This window comes from Saccopteryx leptura, chromosome 3 (assembly GCF_036850995.1).
Source record: "Saccopteryx leptura isolate mSacLep1 chromosome 3, mSacLep1_pri_phased_curated, whole genome shotgun sequence".
In the NCBI taxonomy this organism is placed as follows: domain Eukaryota; kingdom Metazoa; phylum Chordata; class Mammalia; order Chiroptera; family Emballonuridae; genus Saccopteryx; species Saccopteryx leptura.
This window is the reverse complement of record NC_089505.1, coordinates 279,033,795-279,044,381: the sequence shown is the minus strand read 5'-3', so window position 1 is coordinate 279,044,381 and position 10,587 is coordinate 279,033,795. Positions and strand designations below refer to the sequence as shown.

The 10,587-nt window shown below is 41.3% G+C and overlaps 1 non-coding gene across 1 annotated transcript; it reads right to left on the bottom strand.

The window, feature by feature from the left end:
• Positions 1 to 2,128: 2,128 nt before the first annotated feature.
• LOC136401888 (U6 spliceosomal RNA) lies at positions 2,129 to 2,235 on the bottom strand. Its single transcript, XR_010750813.1, has one exon. It is a non-coding gene; the product is annotated as a U6 spliceosomal RNA (small nuclear RNA).
• Between the last annotated feature and the right edge of the window lie 8,352 nt (positions 2,236 to 10,587).

The window sequence follows — 10,587 nt, the reverse complement described above, 5'->3', positions numbered from 1 at the left end:
ATATTAGCTGATGGTTTGCCATATATGGCCTTTATTATGGTGAGGGACTCTCCTTACATTACTACTTTATTGAGTATTTTAAACATAAAGGGATGTTGCATCTTATAAAATGCTTTTTCTGCATCTATTCATAGGATCATTGGTTTTTGTTCTTTGTTTTGTTGGTGTATTATGTTGATTGATTTCCATATATTGAATCATCCTTGTGCTCCTGGAATGAATCCCACTTGATCGTGGTGTATTATTTTTTAATGTGTTGTTGTATTTGATTTGCTAGTATTTTGTTTAGGATTTTTGCATCTATATTCATTAGAGATATTGATCTGTAGTTTTCTTTTTTGGTATTGTATTTGCAAAGTTTTGGTATGAGGCTTATGTTGGTTTCATAAAATGTGTTGCAGAGTCTTCTTTCTTCTATTTTTGGAAGACTTTGAGAAGGATAGGTACCACATCTTCTTTGAATGTTTGGTAGAATTCACTAATGTAGCTATCTGGTCCTGGACTTTTGTTTTGGGGAAGGTTTCTGATAGTTGTTTCTATTTCCTCACTGCTTATAGGTCTATTTAGGTTTTCTACTTCTCCATGACTCAGTCTAGGAAGACTGTATAGTTGTAGGAATTTATCCATTTCCTCTAAGTTATTGAATTTGGTGGCATATAATCTTTCATAATATCATATTATGATCCTTTGTATATCTATGATGTCTGTGGTAATTTCTCCTCTTTCATTTCAGATTTTGTTTATATGAGTCCTTTCTCTTTTTTCCTTAATGAGTCTAGCCAGTGGTATGTCAATTTTATTGATATTTTCAAAGAACCAGCTCCTTATTGTATTAATTTTTTCTATAGTTTTGTTTTTGTTCTCTATTTCATTTAGTTCAGCTCTAATTTTTAATATTTCCTTTCTTCTGCTGGCTCTGTGTTACCTTTGTTCTTATTTGTTCTAGTTTCTTAAGGTGTGATGTTAGGTTATTTACTTGCATAACTATTGGCCACATCTGTGTACACAATGTAGGGACATCATTAGCAAAGACCTGGTCCTTGTAGTGTGCCTCAAAGGATATAAAGAAAAGTAGGAAGCCTGACCTGTGGTGGCACAGTGGATAAAGCGTCGACCTGGAAATGCTGAGGTCGCCGGTTCAAAACTCTGGGCTTGCCTGGTCAAGGCACATATGGGAGTTGATGCTTCCAGCTCCTCCCCCCTGTCTCTCTCTGTCTCTCTCTCTCTCTGTCTCTCTCTCCCTCTCTCTCTCCTCTCTAAAATTAATTTTAAAAAAAATTAAAAAAAAAAAAAAGAAAAGTAGAAAGGTAAAGTTCTCTGTAGCAAGACCATTGCTGCTTTATGACTATTTGACTTACCATGTTGTTAGGGTGCCTGGGTTTCCAGACTAGACCATAGGACCCAACTTATCATCCAGTGTAGATGGAATACGGGGCATTGGTAATGGACTACACTGGAAAACAACTCTTTCACCAGTGGCTAGCACAATGTTTTAAATTCTGTTTCAGCTGACATTCTATAATTCCATGATAAATACAAGGAGCCAAGAGAAAATTTATTACCTGTACTAGAGGTTGAATGGGCCTTTGTGGGTTGACCTGGAGACCCAACAAACACTTATAACATTTTCTCTGCAGAAAAATGAGTTCTGGGTTTCACATGCTATACTTACAAACGTTCCCGAACACAGACCATTCATGAATTGGAGACTTCCTGTGGTGAGTGAGAGCATCCCTCGTGGCCTTGAGCAGGAAGAGATTAAAAAGCAAAGCAAGGAACTACTGTGGCTGGAACATTATGGGGGGAAACACTGATCATGACAGAGAACCCAGACAGAGTCCTCGGAGAGCTGCGGCTGCCGTCCTGCACGGCTAGCTGCCGAAACATCCGGCAGGCACACCGCGGTTTGTAGAGCCCACTGCAAAGCCAACTGATGGAGCTCTAAAAATGTTCATGTGCTTTTCTCTTTACATTTGGGGGACTCATGCCCATCTCTGTATGAAGGCTGGGTCATCATCTCTCTCAAGGTTTAAGATTGGTGCATCAGGAATGCAAGTGGGAAAAAATACTTTGAATAATAGTTTTAGTTATTTGAAATAGGATTTTTTTTTTTAATTTTAATACCTTAAAAAATATGGAATGCTTCACAAATTTGCGTGTCATCTTTGCGCAGGGGCCATGCTAATCTTCTCTGTATCGTTCCAATTTTAGTATATGTGTTGCTGAAGCGAGCACTGAAATAGGATTTTATAGCAGAACACTAAGCTTAAAAATCAAGCTTAATTCACAGAGTGAGAAAGTTGTTCCAAATTCTTTTACTTCCCTCTTTCACATATGAAAATCTATACAGGATTCCAAAAAATCTTGTACAGGAAATAAAATAGAGGTGAGAGGATGGTCTTTCTCTTCAGACCCAGGCAAGTGTAAGATAAAGGAGAAACAGGCTGATTGAGTAGATTAGACGACAAGCTTCTTCATGCCCCATTTGGTGTTAAGAACTTGCATCATAAAAGTGAATCAACTCACTGCCTTTTTTTTGGTCAAGAAAATCTTATTAAAAGTCTTTTAAAATTTGGCTGAACTACCACAGTGTGCTTAGTGATATAATAAAAATGCAGTGTCCTCAAGGCCAATATTTTCAATTCAAGTCATTCTCTTTATTATATATTAATATGGGTGCTGACCCATCATAATAACAGTTGTTTCTTGATGAGGTCTGATGGGTATTGAGGGAACAAGTTTTACCAAGTCAAGAATGTCTGAACTATGAAATGAGCTCATAGTGTTTCTGCAAATTAAGAAACCAGGTTAGCCTGACCTGTGGTGGCACAGTGGATAAAGCGTCGACCTGGAAATGCTGAGGTCGCCGGTTCAAAACCCTGGGCTTGCCTAGTCAAGGCACATATGGGAGTTGATGCTTCCAGCTCCTCCCCCCCTTCTCTCTCTCTGTCTCTTCTCTCTCTCTCTCTCTCTGTCTCTCCCCCTCCTCTCTAAAAAAAATGAATAAATAAAAAATATGAAAAAAAAAAAAAAAGAAACCAGGTTAGCCTGACCAGGTGGTGGCGCAGTGGATAGAGCGTCGGACTGGGATGCAGAGGACCCAGGTTCGAGACCCCAAGGTCGCCAGCTTGAGCACGGGCTCATCTGGTTTGAGCAAAAGCCCACCAGCTTGAACCCAAGGTCACTGGCTCCAGCAAGGGGTTACTCGGTCTGCTGAAGGCCCACGGTCAAGGCACATATGAGAAAGCAATCAATGAACAACTAAGATGTTGCAACGCGCAATGAAAAACTAATGATTGAAAAACTAATGATTGATGCTTCTCATCTCTCTTTGTTCCTGTCTGTCTGTCCCTGTCTATCCCTCTCTCTGACTCACTGGCTCTGTAAAAAAATAAAGAAAGAAACCAGGTTAGTCCCAGCTTTTGTCAATGCAAAAAGCACAGCCAGACTTGCTGATTTGTTTGGTGTCTTCAGTATTTTAAATTATTATAATACTTTATACAGGGAAGGAAGGCAGCACAGTGTTCAATGATTGATAAGATCAAAGGGCAAACACATAAGTTAGGAGCTTGGAAGCACAGTTCCCACATTTTGTGGTGGCAATAGTTATCAGTGAAGTAGAAGATGGTCTTAATGCAGCACACCAGAGGAAAGTGTGCAAAACACTTATGTATTTGGTAGAATGTTTTGAATTTTTCTATTGAGAGAAGATTCGCACATAGGAAATCCACGGATGTGGAACCTAATTCCTTCATTACAAGATAATTTAAATATTCTACTGTAATGAGGGAAGAAACTGCTAGGCTTTCTACTTCCATTTTTAATTAAATTTTATTAATATTTAATATTTAAGGTATCAGTAGACGTTTCCATAATTCATAAATAAATACATACACTGGCAATGTAGGCTCCAACAGTTTTTGCTGATTGGGGTACACAACCAATTCAGTTTGGAGTCCACTGGATTAGAAGACAGAACTATCAGAATGTTTTACCCTGGTACAATTAAAGATTTGAAATCTTCCATTCTCCCTTGTACTGACTCCTGATTATGTCCTGCTACCTCTGTATGGCTATATGGAAAGAGGATATTAATGATAAAGACTTTGACTATTTCCAAACCTGTGATCACGATTTCTCATGCTAAAGCAATAAAATGCCTTCTAATTATGATGTAGTTTGCCAAGCAGCTTAACTGCAGGGAAAACACATAAACACGCCAGCCCATTTTTCTCATTGAGAACCAAGTAACATGTTTCCCCATGTATAAGATGCACCTTTTCCGGAAAATTTGGGGTCAAAAAACTGGCTGCACCTTATACAGTGGTTATAGATTTTTTTACTTTCATTTCCCACTTTTCCGTGCTTGTTTTTGCACATATTGTTGAAGACAGTGATTTGTCATCAAAGATGAGGACAAGCTAATGAATGGGAGTTTTGACAGTGATGAGGAGCTGTATGAATTTTATGATGAATAAAACTTGCTTGACCAGGCGGTGGTGCAGTGGATAGAGCGTTGGAATGGGAAGTAGAGGACCCAGGTTTGAGACCCCGAGGTCACCAGCTTGAGTGCGGGCTCATCTGGTTTGAGCAAGGCTCACCAATGTGAGCCCAAGATTGCTGGCTTGAGCAAGGGGTCACTCAGTCTGCTGTAGCCACCCCCCCACCCCCCGTCAAGGCACATATGAGAAATCAATCAATGAACAACTAAGGAACCGCAACGAAGAATTGATGTTTCTCATCTCTCTCCTTCCTGTCTGTCTGTTCCTATCTGTCCCTCTCTGACTCTCTCTGTCTCTGCCAAAAATACAAAAAAAAAAAAAAAAAACCCCTTGAGTTCAATAAATTTATGTAATACTTTTTTTTTTCAAATTTTGGGTCCCAAAATTAAGTTGCGTCTTATACATGGGTGCATCTTATACATGGGGAAAGATGGTAGTTGACATTTGGTGTTTTGAAGCTAGTCTGCAGCCTGAGTTCATCTCTCAGGGTCGGAGGGGTCTGAGCCCTTCCCTGTGGGAACCTGGAATGAGGAGACGTGGGCAGGAGGTATCCAGCAAAGACCTGCCAGCCATGGAGGCCTTCTTTGTCACCAGCGGTTTCCAAACTGGAGCTTTACCGTTCCGTGCTTGTCTCCATCCCACCCCACCGGCCCATCACAGTTCTGCTTTAATCCACTTTGTATGTTCAGCTTTGGCATAAGGTTTGCTTCTAAGCGAAGTTAAGAAACTACTGATTTACCGGACTGCCACCATTTGTATCTGCTCTCAGTGCTGAGCACTCTGAGTTCACCTAGTATTACCTGTGAGTCTCCAGACACTTCCCTGGGGTGAACATTTTTTTACCAGGCTCTGCGTGTCCCCCAGCCCAGCATGGGAGCTTCCTGCTGCATGTGACTTTAGAGGAATACTCTCCTACTCTCTAAACTCAGCTCTTCAAGAATTCCTGGACTCCCTCAGGCAACATCTTTGTCCACTCCTCCCTGTGGCCTTGTTAAAGACAGAGATTTCCTGGTCATCAGTAGTCCTGTAAAATCTAACTCTTTTTAGCTCCTTCTACACAGTAGCTGCTTAATGATGTTTTGTTGTGAATTACTGACGAAGAAACAGAAGAAAAACAAATGCAAGGAACCAGTAACAAGACTTTATTTGATGAAATAAAGGCTTGTCCCAGCATAGCATCTGGCTTATGGTTGTCATAGCAACCAGGCAGCTCTTCTGGCCTTATGGTTTGAAGCCCAGATCACTTAGGATAATTGCTGGAGAGAATGTAGCAAAGAGGCCATTCTTGGTAAAGAGTGACCTTGGCTCGATTATTCAAGTTCTTCATCTGTGAAGCCAGGTATCTCCATCCCTGGGCTGGTGTTCAGCTTGTGTGCCCCCATAAGAGCATTGCAGGTATTAACAGACTGAAATACTGTCTTAGGAGTTGTATGGCCTCCCTCCCCTAAGGACTCCCCTCCAACCTCTCCTCCTTACCCTCACTGTACAAACCGCTTCTGCTCCTCCCTGTACCCTCCGCAGCTCCCCATGGTCTGACAGCTAAAGGGCTAATGCCTAACTCAGCAGGGATCTTCCAGATCCAATCCACCTCTGCCTTGATACATCACTAATGTTCTCATCCTGATCAGGCCCCTGCCAAATCTAGCAATCCAGTATCCTTGGGTCTACAAACAAACAAACAAACAAACAAAACACTAAGGAGACCCTGCATGGAGGATTGGGTTGGGTCAGGGAGATAAAAATTTGCTTTACTCTGAATTATTCAGCCTCGCTTTTGATTATATCTCAATCTATATTCATTAGAGCATTGCCCAGGAAAGGCCTGGCGAGAAAAGGCACAACCCGTAAGGATAGGCCTGTGGTCGGCAAACTTATTAGTCAACAGAGCCAAATATCAACAGTACAACGATTGAAATTTCTTTTGAGAGTCAAATTTTTTAAACTTAAATTATATAGGTAGGTACATTGTCCTTAACTTAATTAGGGTACTCTAAGCTGGCCAAAGAGCCGCATGTGGCTTGCGAGCTGCAATTTGCCAACCACTGGGATAGGCTTGAAGCCTGCAGCCCTGGAAAGGCAAACAGGTCAGTCCTGGACAATTTGTGGCTCAAAGGTACCTTCCTTCATGAGGGCGGAGTTTAAGCTGCTTGCCTGGAGTAGGTTGACCCAGGCCATGGCCAATGCATCACAAACTCAAGGCTACTGTTGAAGATAAAGAGAAATATTGCATGAAAATTGAACTGGAGCAAGGGGTTGGAGGCTCTCCCATTCACAGAAATGCCCCTGAAGACTCGGAGAATTGGCTGGCTATACTTTTCCTTCCTTTCACACCTTATGCAGAGCCTGTATTGATGGCTAAAGCCTGGCTTGATCTCTCAATATTGTAAAATGCTTTGCAGTTTGCCCCGAAGTCTAACATGAACAATCACAATGCCATGCTGAGAAATAATTATTTTTACTCATTTTACAACAAGGAAACCAAAGAAACTCAGAGAGGTTCAGTAACCTGCCTGTACCCCTTTGGGAGCCAGGTCCTCAGATTTCAGTCCGATGTCTCCTATTAAATCAGGTCACTACGTAAAGTCCTCTGACTAAAGACAGTGCCCTCTTTTGTATGACTTAGTAGGAAGCAGCCCAGTAAATCTTAGTGATGTATGTGCATTTCTGAAACAAGTAGGTGGCAGCATGTGTTTGAGTAGGTGGTGGTTGAAAAAGTCTATATCTTGGGAGCTTACAGCCCTGTCAGTAAAACAACACGTGCAACTCCTAAAGAAAAATATAAGACTCCATCTTGTTTTTGTCATAGGAACTTACTGATTTCTCTTCGTAGGAAATATCAATGACCACAGTTCATTACAACGTTGTCTTTTCAACAGCAAGAGAAAGTTTACTTTTTGGGTGTGTACTCACAAGCAAGGAGAAGGGAGAGGATGGCAGATTTAATTAATGGGGAAGAAGGATTTCCCAGGATTGGGAAGAATGCAGAAATAAAATCGCTCTGATTGCAGCATCAGGAGAAACATAAAATTCAGGAAAGGCATGTTTGCTGAACCCTTTAAGGGAAGGAGTGTTGAGGAGAGGCCCTTGGACATCCTGTCATTGTCCTCACCGGTCTGGGGTTTTCTGCATGAATTTTCCTCTGTGGACAAAGAGACTAAAGAACTTTTCATGTTTTATGACTTTCTGATCTTTTTGTGCACCATATATGTAAGGAAAAAAGGCATTTTTATTATTTCAGTGCCTGGTAAGTGAAAAGTGAATTCCTCTTTATAAGAGTCCCATCCTTGTTGGAAAAATATTCAGTAGGGCCACACAGAGCTGGTTTGCCTTTGTGTGTGTGTGTGTGGGGGGGGGGGGAGGTGTTCCAAGTCCTTGGGAGGGAATGGCATCGCGTGCAAGGAGATGGGATGTTTGCTCTGCTCCTTATGCCCCTAATAGAGGATGGAAGTGAAGTGAAGAAGTGGGGGAAGAAAAGAAGGAGAGGGGAGAATACAGGAGATGGTAGAATGTAGCATCACATGAACCCCTACAACAACTCTATGACATTACTAACTTCTAGAAATGATTGACAAGAATGACCGATTACAGAGACCAAGGGCCTGAATTTCCAGGTTGAGGGGGCTGCAAACCACAGAAACGTTTGTGAATGCAGGAGCTCAGCCTAGTTCCTTAGAGGGTTTCCTATATCCCCAAAGGGCAGGGAAGTCTCAGTAGAAATCTGGTTCCAGACTTAATTGATTTAAGACATTTTTTAATACCTGAACCAGTACATATTGCTTGGTTTTCTGGTTTTTAAATTGGGCGAAAGTCCTACCAGGTATCTTTTTTGGTCCTCCTCAACTCAAGACACCATGATTCAGTTCATGCTCTAATTACAGTTTCTGAAAGTCTGGTTTTTGAAGGCCTTCCAGGTGACCTGTGGTTGCCCTAATGCAAGGAATAGGTTTTGTTTGAAGAGTACTTTCTGTTAGAGAATTCAATTCTCCATAAAGAGTACAGAAATACATATTTTAAAATTATAACCAGAACGATAGTCATGTGCTAGACCAAACACTTCAAATAGTGCGTTGTGGGGTGTGTGTGTGTGTGTGTGTGTATGTGTGTGTGTGTGTGTGTGTGTGTGTGGTCGCAACAGAAGCTTTGAAGTAAGTGATCCAAGAGATTCTCCTTCAGGTTTCACGTCTAAAATCTCATTTGGAATGAAGTTAAACCACTTATTTTACACTAAGAAATCAAACCACTTTGTTTGAGAATCTTTAAAACAGGTATTTGTAACTGATATTTCAACTGAAAAAATAGCTTGAACCCAAACATTTGCAATTTCACTTCTGACCATAATGAACGGTTACCTTGGCTGTATTGCCCTCATCTCCAGTTTGGTTTCTAGTAGTATCAAGAACTCCTCAGCTTAGTAGTTCAGTGCTAAATCCTAGTTATAGGGGGTGGTTTGGGGAGAAATTGGCTAAGAAATCTATTTCCAGAAAGGTTCTTTTGAAAAGCTTTATTAATCATTATCATCGTAACTACTTTCTAACTTCAATATTTAAAAATGTCATTCTATTTATTGTTTCAAAAGTGCAGATCATTCAGAGAGTAAGAGTTTGGTGGCAATGTAGTTTTATTTAGTCTCTCCAAATCATTAAAAAAAAACAGACATAGCTATTAGGAGCATAAAAAAAAAAGACACTTAGGACCACTTTAACAAAACTAGCTGAAGAGGAATTCCCACAACTCCAGAATGCAGATAGGTGTGCCAAGACACAAGATAGCAGCAGGGCATGAGAAAGGACAGTCCAGAAAGATCTTATGGGCCAGAGGATCAATAAATTACCAGCAAAACTTCCCCTGAAAAGAGAGGACTATATACTGTGTGAGAACCTCAGTGAGCAAACTGAAAAATACCCAGTGAGCAGGGCTCCAATTTGGGGGAAAAGGTGGCTGTGCTGTGAGCTGGACCACAGCCCCCCAAACATGTCCCCTATCATCCCAGTCTTCAGAGGGAGTCCAACACTGCCCATACTTTGATTTTATCAAGCAAAACCCACTTTGGACTTCTGACTTTCAGAATCATAGCTAACAAATCTACATTGTTTTAAGTCGCCAAGACTCTGTTGCTTTGTTACAGTACATAGTAATAGAAAACTAATGGAGAAGAAAACTACATTTCCCAGAATCCCCTTTCCTGTACATCCTGGTTAGAGTTGGCCAAAAGGACATGGACAAGATTTGGGAAGCAGGAGTGAAGCAGGAGCCATTCTTCTCTGAGAGTCTCTGTGATGAGATAAGGTGCTCGGTAGCCTCTGCACTCTCCTCTGCTTTATGTCCAGCTCTTCTTCCAGAATGCAGGTCCTGCTAACCCATCAGATGCTTGGCCATGAACCCACAGAGGCCATAGCTACACTGAGGCAAGAGTTCATGGAGACCCTCCCCAAGCTCCTCTCATCACCTCTCTTCAGCGCTGGACAGTTGGCTTCCCAGAATCCACTGCATTCTTGAACCTGTCCTCTGATGCCAGAGCCTTGAGAGGATTATGTCAGTGTTTCTCAAAGTAATTATACCATGTACTTTGCAATGAGTAGAAGTTGCTATTGTCTCATAACCTGAACAAACACTTGACATTGGTTAATTCTTACATTTTGACCAAACTCTAAACTATGTGCTAATATCACTTTGTGGCTATAATCGGATAACTCATGAAGTTGTTAATCTTTTAATATTTTTAGTGGTTAACTAGATTTACTTGTCTAGAAAATGCATGTGACTTTTGCCCATTTTTCCTACTAGGTTGTCTGCCTTTTTCTAATTAAATCATGGTTCTTTGTATTCACTGGGTAGCAATCCTTTATCAAGTATGTGTACTGCAAATATCTTATTCCAGTATGTGGCCTTTTCATTTGTTTAAAAAGTTTCTAATTGCCTGACCAGGCGGTGGTGCAGTGGATAGAGCGTCAGACTGGGATGCGGAAGACCCAGGTTCGAGACCCTGAGGTCGCCAGCTTGAGCATGGGCTCATTTGGTTTGAGCAAAAATTCACCAGCTTGGACCCAAGGTCACTGGCTCCAGCAAGGGGTTACTCGGTCTGCTG